Genomic DNA, 11,048 nt, shown 5'->3' with positions numbered 1-11,048 from the left:
AATGAAAGGAAGGAAGGAAGGAATCAGGTCTTTGCAAATCAAAAGGGAGTATGTGTATGTTTCTTTCTGTATATACAGGAGAATATTTGTACATACCTATTAAGCCTTATACACATTTAACTGTTGTCCAACTGTTCTTTCTTTCCTTCTTTCTTTCTTTCTTCTTCTTGTGTTACTGAAATATATATTTTTGTTTAAATGAATACATTTCCAAAAAAATAATAATGCAAGAGAAGAAAGTGAATCTCTTTTACTTTTCCCCTTCTCCTCAAAAAGAATAAACTTTAAGGGCTACAAAACAGATACAGATATGCTGTAAAATGGTAGTTCTGCTTTGAACAGAAATATATATATATATCTGTTAATTGGGAAGGTATAATCAATCTTAAATAGGTACCACAATTTTTTTCCTCTTCAAAATAGAGTTGCTACTTTTTGTATACAGTGGTACCTCGGGTTTAGAACTTAATTCGTTCTGGAGGTCCATTCTTAACCTGAAACTGTTCTTAACCTGAGGTACCACTTTAGCTAATGGGGCCTCCCACTGCTGTCACGCCGCCGCCATGCGATTTCTATTCTCATCCTGAAGCAAAGTTCTTAACCCGAGGTACTATTTCTGGGTTAGCGGAGTCTTATCCTGAAGCGTCTGTAACCTGGAGCATCTGTAACCCGAGGTACCACTGTACTGTACCACATCTTTTTCTAGGAGAGACTATTATTGCTCTAGCATTAATAATAATCAAGCCTTGTGCCTTACTCTGCATTCAAGAGATTTGATTATATTGCATTATTTGCCTGTTACACTATATTTTTACATGTGATTGACTAACATTTTCCCCTCTTCTGTAATTGTGAATTATATTTGCTTCAGTAAGGAGATACATTGATCAAAACTAATATTCTGTACTGAATCCTAAATATTCAGTGAGCTGAACACAGAGGGGGAGGAATAACTTCTTCCTCAACATGGTAGCTGTTTCTGGAATGATCTAAGGGACTGCTTTAACCATCGAACCAAGGGTTTGATACATAAATAAATAAATAAATAAATAAATACACTTAAAGTTTTACCATGAGCAAAGCTATATTTGTCACACATCAAACAATAAAAATCAATTTTACAAAAGGGTCAGGGTCAGCAAGGCCTGCAGCAGCCATCAGCAGAAACATTTTACACAAAAGACACCAGTTTCTCGGCTGATTATAGGTTATATAGTTTGGCAAAGACCAATGAAAGCTGTTGGGAAAGTGGATAACTGATGCTTCAGTATTAAGCTACTTTCCACCCATGTCATAGCTACACTATGCTGGTGAAGATCAAAGGAAGGAGTCTGGAAAAGGTTGCACAAGTGGGGTTTAACAATCAGCAAAACTGTCTTAGTAGCCAGAAGTTGTTGGCATATTTAAACTGAGCAACTGCGCAACGAAAGGTTGAGGAGACTGTAAAGCATAACTAGGAGTTGATTTAATTAAAGGAAAATAACAGAAATTACATTAGCTATAAGAACATTACAGAAACATGACCCATCCAGTGACCCACCACCCAGGGTACTGAGAGAGGTACGCAGACCTCCTTATATAGTATGTCTGATTGCTGATACGTCTTAAATCAATACAAACTTAACATCACCTGCTGTACAGCCCCACAGCTGCAAAACTAGGTCAGTTCATTTCCTTCTTTCTTTTAAAGAGATATTTCTGTAGAACAGTAATGAACCTTAAACTGTAACATTCAACAGAAGTATGAATGGAGAAGCCCTGGAGTCGGGAGCAAAGAGTGTTCACTAGATGGAGTATGTTACAAATGAATCTATCTGGGGTGGAGTTTTAGGCAATTTGGCCTGTGGGCAAAATCAGCATAAAACAGAAAAGGGTAGTGTCAGCAACAGCATCTCTTGAGTCTCTCCAAGAAAGACAGCCTCAGGCTTAAATGCAGGCTATTTGGAGAGGCAGAGCTTTGATTTCGGCTCTAGATGGAGATATTCATATGAATATGATGTCTGAGTTGAGATCAGCACATAATGTTATGCCTTTTAGTTTTATTGTTTTAAAGTTGTTAGTAAAGCTTTTGAACTATATATTTGACCGGGCAATTTTTATTTCAAGAAGTATCAGTTTTTACTCATCCTATTGCTTCCAAATGTACAATATTAATAACCTTAATAAACAGTTTGTTGCTGTCATTTCTGGTGTCCATTTCTTGATATACATAATTCGAAATCCAAATGCTTCTTGTCATGGTGAACAGCGGCAGGAACTGATAGAGCACAGTTCTGGGATGTTTTTTTTGCATAGCACCTTGAAATAATGTTTTTTTCCTCCCAACAACTGGAGCTCTGCTCTTTGCTGCCTGGATTTACAGCTTTCTGCATGGGCGTGAGAAAAAGGAAACCAGTGTTGTAGCTACTGTATACTTTGCCGTTAGTATGAAATATTGAAATGCTTGCAAATTTTAGCTAAACAATGATGGTACTACACAGATGAAATGGGAATAAGTCAATAAGCTTATTCAAGCAGAAAATGTCCATGGTGGGGTGGGGCTGTGAGATCCCACACAATCAATTCAGATGCGACTCCAATTCCAGCCAGGAAGCAGTGATGGCAGCCAGGGGCATCTGCACCACTTTCCTAGCATCCCCAATTCCACAAATGCTTCATCAGAGCAAGTGATCCCACACCACTCCTGAGAGAGAGGAGACTGGCAAAAACAACAAGAAAGCAGGATGTGTGGGGGAGAAAATGTTATCATGCCTTCATAGGAACAAGTTTCACCATCTCTACAATAGATCTTTGTCTGAAAGATCAAAAGACAGCCTTTACAAAACCCAGGCCTTTGGTTTTTTTCCAATCTAGCTCCACCACTTTTTGAGAAGTATCACATTTAACAACACTGTGGGAGATGAGGTCTCCTTCAACCAGTATGGGGAGGTACTAAGTGGCCTGGACATTATCAACTGGATTTTTTTCTCCAACCAATCCTTTCATAGAGTGAGAGTTGGAAGGATGGACCCAAAGGCTTCTCCAGATCGTGCATTTTCCCTTGATGAAGATGCCATAACATGGCACAGCTGGTTTATTATTTATTATTTATTTATTTATTTTATTTTTTATTTTTATAGAGAATTTATTGGTTTTTACAAAACAAAGAACAACATAACACATAGACCAACACAAACCCAAACACAAACCCAACAATCAAACCATAATAATAATAATATTTTTTTTTCGAAAAACAAAAAAAAACTTTTCTTGTTCGAATCATTACTAGGTGACTTCCCCCGTTTTCTCTCCTTTGGTTCCAATTCCAATTTTACTTTAATAACTTCTCATCTCTGAAATTAAATCATTCAAAAATCAAAACTAAACATACTTCTTAAAATCTTGTTTTTACTTCAAAATAATCTATCACTTCTTAACTTAAATCAAATCTATTCCAAGTATAACTTCATAATAATTAATAATATTGCTACATAACACAACAAATTAGTTCTTATATCAAATCATGCATCTTCTTTCACTTAAACTGCTGCTAATAAAGAAAAATTCAAATATCTCTTCTCTAGTTCAAAAACTTAAAATCTTAACACACCGACTTCAGGGTACCATAATAAACCATCCTAATTTTATCCTTAATGTATTTCACCCTATCCCCTTTCTAACCATTTTCTTTCGCCATCTCGGGGTCTCCCCCCAGACGTTCCTCCATCTTACACCAAAACCATTTTTCAGAATGTCCTCTTTTCTTATAAGTCCACAGATCCAGACGTAGTCTACAACAGTCCTTGCAGGGAGCATCAGGGTACGCAGATCATCACCTTCCAGCATCTCCGGTTCAAAATTCCGTTCCTCTTCTAATTGTAAATATATAAATCTTTTCCCCATCATTCCTGGGCTCTCACCCCAGAAATTGGATATAAAATATCTTCTAATCCTGGGCCTCTCACCCCAACAGGACTTTTCATCTTCTCGGAGTTGCAAAAGCATTGTACTTTGTTCTTCAATAATTCCCTTAAGCTCTCTGCCAAGGTTTTCTTCCATTTTAACAATGTTCTGAATGGTCTTTCCTGTGAGATATAAATTGTCATCCTGATTCAGCAAGGTTAACTTCTGGTTCAGCAATTCTAAATTCAAAAAAATAATCATTTGTTCGTGAGTCAGTCCAGAGTCTAAAACCAGCTTGAAAACGAAACCCAACATGGTAGAAGTGGGCATAGGGTATCAGGTTTCAGTATTTTTCCATCTTAGTCACAGTACTTTTCCATCTCAGTCACAAGTCTCCACAGCCATTTTCCCTGAAGTTAGGGCGAAAAGATTACATTCTGTCCACTTCAAGAAGAAATATTCCCACCAACTTAGGTCCCCCAAAAGGGGTCTAATCAGTCTCACTTGTCAAATTCAAAACATTGTATCCATCACTGCAACAGCAGTCGCCATCAAAGCAGTTACTTTCTTTCCACCAAAGGGAGAAAAACGGGCTTCCTTTCCGCCGTATCTCCCGGAGCGCCAAATGTCAAAGATAAGTTCAATTGTTCATGTACTCACGGCCAACGGGCTTCTTTTGTTTTCCTTCTGACAGGTAGAACGATCTCGCTCATCGCGAGCGGCGGCCGCCGCTTCGCCGGTCCGGTTGGGGCATGCCTCCACAGCCCGGCTCCGTGGTCCCTTCACCCCCACTCCCCCTTTACAGGGGGAACGGGGGAAGGGTTCAGAACCATAGCGGGCTCGCCGGAGAGCCCATGCCGCGGGACGCTCGACCCGCGGTTTAGCGGAGCCCCGCTTTGCGGTAGCAGGGCTCCTACCCCCGGGCCGGCCTGAGTCGCTTTGCTGCCGGAGCGACCCACGACCGCCCGCGATGGCGTCCTCGCCGGAAGTATGGCACAGCTGGTTTAACCAAGTAGGCTCCAAGTATCTCCTGTTTCAAATGAGTTCCAGTACTGAATGATCACTGGGTGAAAAATAGAGGGTGTTTGTACTGGCTTTCAGTGAACAGCAATGCTTTCTCTAGTTCGAAAAAATATCTGATATATCATACCAAATAGTTTCTCCCTCTCACCACACAAATGTACCCAGATCCTGAAAATTTCCTAATAATGATTCTTTTTGTTTTCATTATGCTCTTTGTTATGGATCAGACTCAGCCGCATTCTTTATGTACTGTGAGTTGCCAGCCTGGATCTAGCAAGAGGGTGAAGGAAGGGGAACCATTTTGTTGCTACCATTGCATCCCATGCCCAGACAGGAAGATTTCAGACATGGAGGGTAAGCAAAAAACATAGAAGGCTGGATCCACTCACCATCATTTTCAATGCAGCTTTACTCCCTCCACTCTGATACTGTTTTATATCCATGTAACCCTTAAATGCTTATACAGTGGTGTCTCGCAAGATGAAATTAATTCGTTCTGCGAGTGCTGTCATATAGCGAAAATTTCGTCTTGTGAAGCACCAACGGGGGAAGAGCAGTTTGACCAAAAAAAAAAAAAATCGGAAATTTTTTCGTCTTGCGAGGCAAGCCCATTCAAAAATTTGTCTTGTGAGACAGCCTTCCGCTAGCGAATGCCTTTCGTCTAGCGAGTTTTTCGTCTAGCGAGGCATTCGTCTAGCGGGGCACCACTGTAGACAGTTTAATGGATATGTGAAAGGGGAGCTGTCATGGCATGATATTGAAATTAATGGCAATAAACAGCTTTCTTTCTCCAGATATGAATGACTGTAATAAATGCTCAGATGAAAACTATGTGCGGTGGGGAGCCTTTTCATGTCCTGATGCATGAGTTGCCTCCCTTACTATAAAGCTTATGGTGCGTTGTATGAATCTGAGAGGGTGGGGCTTTGCAGTGTGATTTGGCTCCCTCTTGTATATTTGTTTACATGTGAGTAGGGTTATTAAAGCAATCCATTGAAAACAGACTCTCAAGTGGGTCCACCCACTTATTTGACCACCCACATGCTTAGTATTTTTCACCTTAGTTTGCTAAAAAAAAAATGGTGTGGTTTTTAAAAAAAATAGTAATCATCATGTATCCAGTATATGTAAACAGAAATGTAAATGGCTTTGCAATATAGATTCTTTACCTGTTTATTCATTTTAATTTGTAATATTAGCTTTGTCTTAAAATCATTATTTTAAAAGTGTTTGCCACCACTCCCAACAAAATTCCAGTTTCCTGCCACCCCTATGCTGAAGTTTAGTTGACTTACAACTTGTTCTTTGCTGGATGCACCCTATACACACTTACTTAATTCCACTTTACTGTGAATTTTAAAACCAATGGAACACATAATTCATTGTCTGTACAGTGGTACCTTGGTTTGCATACATCTTGGTTTGCATACGTTCTGGATTACAAACACGTCAAATCCGGAAGTGCATGTCCCAATTTGCAACCTTTTTTTGGATTACAACCCTTCTCTCTCTCTCTCTCTCTCTCTCTCTCTCTCTCTCTCTCTCTCTCTATTACAAACAAATTTCTTTTGGAGGCCCCATTGGCAAAAATGCGCCTTGGGCTACAACCTGTTTTGGTTTACAAATGGACCTCCAGAACGGATTATGGTTGTAAACCAAGGTACCACTGTACTTTTGGAATGGCAGGAATTAAATTTCTACACACAAAAGAAAGATTTCAAGCTGTGAAACAGAAGATCAATAAAAACATAAATCAGCCTGAACATTAAGTTTCAGTAAGTGCATATACACAACCAAATTCTGAAACTGAAAAAACAAACAACCCAGCCTGCATTAATGAACTAAAACATTGCAATGAAAAGTGCATTATACTGAGCAAAGGAGAAAGTAAGTGAGGGGTTTAAAACAGCCTTTCTCAAACTTGGGTCCCCACATATTGTTGGACTGCAACTCCCATCATTCCTAGCTAGCAGGACCAGTGGTTAGAGATGATGGGAGTTGTAGTACAACAACATCTGGGGACCCATGGTTCAAACAGCGTGTTTTAAAATGCCCAAAAGGAACTCATACAACCCAGGACACTGACAGCAAAATATCTGGGTGCTAAAGTATCACTTCCTGACACAGGAGTGAAGGGGGGGGGACCCAGAATATGTGTGATCCAAAGCAATACCAGATTTCAGCACAAAGTTGTGGGATATGTACTGATTGGAACTGAAGTAGTGTGACTGCTCCAAAATATTTTCAAGCACAAACAATATTGAAAACAGGATCACATGTTACCATCCTGTTAGCATCATGACAACAAATCATCATGAATGCACAATAAAAAGGACAAGAGGCTCATTGTATATTGAATTGAGAGCATCTTTAAAGCACAAAATATAGATGATAGATAGATAGATAGATAGATAGATAGATAGATAGATAGATAGATAGATAGATATTGATAGATGATAGATAGATAGACAGACAGACAGACAGATAGACAGACAGATAGATAGAGACAGAAGATAGGTAGATAGATAGATAGATAGATAGATAGATAGATAGATAGATAGATAGATAGATAGATAGATGATAGACAGACAGATAGATAGATAGATAGATGATAGAAGATAGATAGATAGATAGATAGACATATATATATATATATATATATATATATATATATATATATATATCCCAAGTTTGTTCATTGCAGTCCCTTATACTTTTTTTTGTTTTTATGTCTGTTAGATTTTAAAGATTATAAAGAGAACTACTTGCAGTTTCCACTATTCATACGCTCATTTTATGCTCAATAACCAAACACAATAAATTGGAATCCAAATGGGGGCCCTGCATGTAGTACTGTAAATACATAAGCAACCTCAAGCAAGCATTACTTTTTGTGTTTTGCTGGTCCACAGCTGCCTTTTCGCTAAAAACCATGATAGAATGGAAGGCGGAAGCGGGAGAGAAAGAGCATATAAGACCGTGTTTTTTCCCCTTCCTTTTTGCCTTTTGCAAGGTTTCAGAGGGTTTTCCTGGGTTTTCCCTTTTTTGTCATTTGAGGGTCAAAATTTCATAGTCAGAAAGACATTGTAAATTTTCCTATAGGAATCAATGGAAATTATTGGCTCATGCACATATTTACCTAACAAATGATTTCCTGAGAACACATTGTGTTCATATGGCGCGACCTGCATGAGCACTAAGTGAGCACTTGGGAAAGGATGATGCGATTACTAAGACCCAGCACAGATTTCTCAAAAACAAGTCATGCCGGACAAATCTCATTTCTTTATTTGATAGAGTTACAAACTTGGTGGATCGGAGGAATGCTGTGGACATAATGTATCTTGATTTCATAAAAGCTTTTGACAAAGGCCCCCATGATATTCTTGCAGAGAAGCTCTTAAATGTGGGCTGGGCATAGTAAGTGTTAGGTGGATTTGTAGCTGGTTGACTGAACTGCAAAAGTGCTCATTAATGGTTCCCCATCATCTGGTTTAAAAAGTTACAAGTTGATGCTACAGGGTTCTGTCTCAGGCCTGTTGTTGTTCAACATATTTATAAACTCTTTGGATGAAGGAATTGAAGGGATGCTCATAAAATTTGTAGATGACACCAGTGGTGTAGGGAGGGTTGCCAGTGCCTGAGGCAAGTATTGTGCTTGCTAACCCATGGACCTTTTGCACTCCTTGAGTCCCTTCTACCAGGCCACTATTGTTTTGATTATCTTCCTCCTCTACTCTAGCATATTACCTAGTAACTTTCTTCACAATAATTTTGTATTTTTTTAATTAAAAGCTAAAGGCTGCCTTTTAGCACACTGAATATCGTTCTTAATGCCAAATGTGGTTTGCATGTTGAAATTTGTAAAACTATGCTAAGAAGCACAGAGTTCAATGGAGCTTTCTCTTTAATAACTACTATGCATAGAATTGCAGTAATGCCTCATGGCTGATCAGAGATGTGAACTCAGGTTTCCATGGCCAGATTCCAACATGCTACATACACCACATTACACTTGGGAGTCTCCTTTGGCTACAGGGGCTACTATGATGAATTCCTAACTTCAGAATTCCCCTCTGCACTAAGAGGAATTGATAACAAAGGAGAATTTACACTGAGAGTTGCGTATATTCTCCAGCAATCCTACAGGGAACTCAGCATTTTGACTTGATGATCGCCTTCCTGTTTGATCACCAAAAGGACTATAATTAATTCTGCTGCTTCTCAAGTGCAATTTCAGTGGCCATTGGAAAAACTCAAAGCAAAGTTTGTGGGAAATGTTATAAATATAGTGAAATTAAACTACCTTTCAGGTTAGCCAGTTTTAATGTAATGCCAGTGTTGTGTGTGAATACCCCCAAAACCACCCTCAAATGAAGACACAATAGACACAGATTTTAGTTTTAGGTTTTTCGCATTAAATTTTGGCCATAACTTTATTGATTGCAGCACGTGAGTGGTTGCTTAGGCATTGGTTCCAGACTACCTGAAGCTGCACATTGAAAGGAACAGGACTGACACTGGGCACCACCATATGTCAGGAAAAGCATCCTGGGGAAGCGAGAACTCCTTCAATCTCACAGCTCACCCCAGATGCTCCCAGGGGCTCTGGCGTGGCCCTAGCCCCTTGACGGGGTTCAGACAAAAGCAAGGCAAACCCCTGAATTCCTTTAACGGAATTCCCTAGCAGCAGCAATGCAGTGGCAGGCATAGCCAACCAGGTCCCCTCCCCAAAACGTTGAACCAAATGCCTAACTGCCAAACTTACAAAGTTGAGGTGATTTGCTACACGATAGGCAAAAACCAAGTGGCACCAGACAATCAGCCAAATAGCAAAATTCCTACTGAGCCCCTGCTCCAAAACAGACGACCCCTAGACAGGCATAGCAGGGTCATAAGAACAACCCTAAATATAGGGAGAGGAGGGCGGGTGATCCGCTGCAAGTCGCAAGAAAGTTAAATTCTCCAGCGAGGTGCAGCAGCGTAAATAGCCCCTCAGCAGCCAATAGCCAACCCAACAGAACAAATTCCTGCCCCAGCAACAGAGGGGCAAACAGTGGGGCATTGTGCCCATCCAAATGGTCCTGCCCCACAACAGGGAGGCAGTTTTGGGTGATCTCACCGCAACATGTGCCCTCATTGATGGAGGACACGACCTGTAGAAGGGAGTACATGAATATGTGGATAGAAGGTAGATGTGCCCTTGTATGGAAGATGGTCTTTTTTGCTGCCTTGCTGCTAGCAATATTTACTCCAATGGTATGTCAGGTCCACATAGCAAACTGCAGGGTTCAGTATATACACCAGCCACTTCATAAGTACCATCAGTCAGGAGATTTTATCATTGGTGGCATTGCTTTCCATGGTGGCTTCCTCTCCAATCCAGCAACCTTCACTGAACAAGTCCCACCGGAGTTGCCTGAAGAGCTTGTGTAAGAACTTAGCTATTATTATTTACTTCTACTTATTTTGTCACTGAAATGAACAGTCCTAGAACAGCAGTCTCATAACACTTGCTTGAGCAGCAGATCTATATATATATATATATATTGGAATAATTCCCTTCAAATCCATCTCTTACTGAAAAAAGATAGGATGGTGGTATTAGGTTTAGGCAGTTAATAGAATACCAAGGGGGGGTTTCTCATTGCTCCACAGGGAAATGTATAACACTTTATTGAAAGGCATGCATTCTTATAAACTTTCCACAAACAGGTAGAATGAATAGGAAAGCTTCTCTTCTGAAGTTAAATTCTGAATCTTTCATATGATGGCCCTTGTTAGGGCCACCTCACACTAAAATAATTAACTTCTGAGTTTAAATGTAAAGTACTTACCAGTAGGAAATAGCATTTTGATAAAGATTGTCATTCTTGTTCTAGGGTGGTGCCTAAGGGTTACCAGCATATCCTGGCCTTAGCATTTGCAGTAAAGGAGATCAACGAAAACCCTCACATCTTACCAAATGTCACTTTGGGCTTCCACATCTATGACAGCTATGTCAATGCAAGGAAGACCTGTCATGCCATAATGCTACTTTTATCCACACTGGAGAAATTTGTCCCCAACTATATATGTGATATCCAGAATAATCTGACAGCTGTCATTGGGGGGCTTGACGCTGAAACGTCCCTTCATGTGTC

Source organism: Lacerta agilis, chromosome 14, assembly GCF_009819535.1.
Source record: "Lacerta agilis isolate rLacAgi1 chromosome 14, rLacAgi1.pri, whole genome shotgun sequence".
NCBI classification, from domain to species: Eukaryota; Metazoa; Chordata; class Lepidosauria; order Squamata; family Lacertidae; genus Lacerta; species Lacerta agilis.
The sequence above is the reverse complement of the archived record's forward strand: the minus strand, read 5'-3'. Positions refer to the sequence as shown.